Source organism: Acyrthosiphon pisum, chromosome A1, assembly GCF_005508785.2.
Source record: "Acyrthosiphon pisum isolate AL4f chromosome A1, pea_aphid_22Mar2018_4r6ur, whole genome shotgun sequence".
NCBI lineage: Eukaryota > Metazoa > Arthropoda > Insecta > Hemiptera > Aphididae > Acyrthosiphon > Acyrthosiphon pisum.
Window position 1 is genome coordinate 11831945 of NC_042494.1, and position 1359 is coordinate 11833303.

Below are 1359 nucleotides of genomic sequence, written 5' to 3' on the forward strand. Positions count from 1 at the left end.
CAAATAAAATTTTATTGACATTCATAGAAAAAAAAAAACTAATAATATGGAAACTGAAAATGTCCCTAAATAGTTCAAAATAAATCAAAATATTTTGAAAATTTTATCATTTATAGAAAATGAAAATATAAACAACCAGTGAAAAATTCACGTATATACGGTAATTTGTTTTAATGGTACACCAAAAACCAATATCAATTTTCTCGAAAACAGATTTTGCGTAAAAATTCCCGTTTTTCCTTCACTTTTATTTTGTTTTTCACCGCGCTTTTGAAAATTACTGGAAAAATTTTACTTTTGACCCCCCAAAGTACCAACTAGATTCACTTTTCTAACAGAAAAGGTACTGTTGAAGAAAATCCAAGCACTTTTACTGTCCTAAAGGTGATGACAGACACAAAAAAAAAATTTTAAGAAAAACACATCATTGTAAAATCAATACATTCATCGTTCCACTCAGAATCTAAAATATGTGAACCAATAACCACTGATGATTGAATATTGGTAATTTTTATTTTCTAATAAATATTGTAAGGTGGGTGGGTTCTCAAAAAATATATTTTCAGCAACACATATTTTTTTGAGATAGCCGCCACTGAGTGTTGGTGTTGCTTTCTTTTACTGTATATCCCTCCACTTTTAGTAGTATGTACGCTTAACAAGCGTATACCGGTTTTTTTTAGTACTTATTACCAAAGATAGATGTTTTATTTTTTTTTCAAAACACAAGATTGATCTTAGCAAAAGTAAATGGGCGGAGAGTATAGGGATTTTTCTGTATAAATAATATGTGAAGGTTGAAAATCACTTAGTAGTAGAAAATTTTCGGACAAAATCTTCACACTCGTTCTTGTATGTCTAATAAGTGTTAATAAATTCGATAAAATGTTTTCGCGTAATAAAAATATTAAAGATCAAAAAGATAAAAAAAAAACGTCTACCAGTAGTGCGTCTACATCGTCTATGTCTGATAGTCGGTCCGGTGAGAGTACAAGTGGTTATAGTAAATTCAAAAAAATCGATCAACAATTGGGAGTGAATAATCAAAATACTAACAAGAAGAGTGACACAACTAAATATGATTCGACAACTAGAGTTGGAATAGGATCACGAACTTATAGCAATAGTAGTGGGACTAGTACTAGTAGTAATAGTAGCTGCAGCGGGAATTTCGGTTACGAGTACAAGTACAGCATCACTAAAGCTGGTAAACAAACTCTTGATAGATAAAACTACTATATTGTTACAATGAGATTTGGAAAAATATTAAAAATCTTTAGTCATAGGTTTTTTTTTATTAGCATTTAAAGTTCAAAATTGACAAATATGGTAAAATCATGAAAATTAGCAAATTATTTT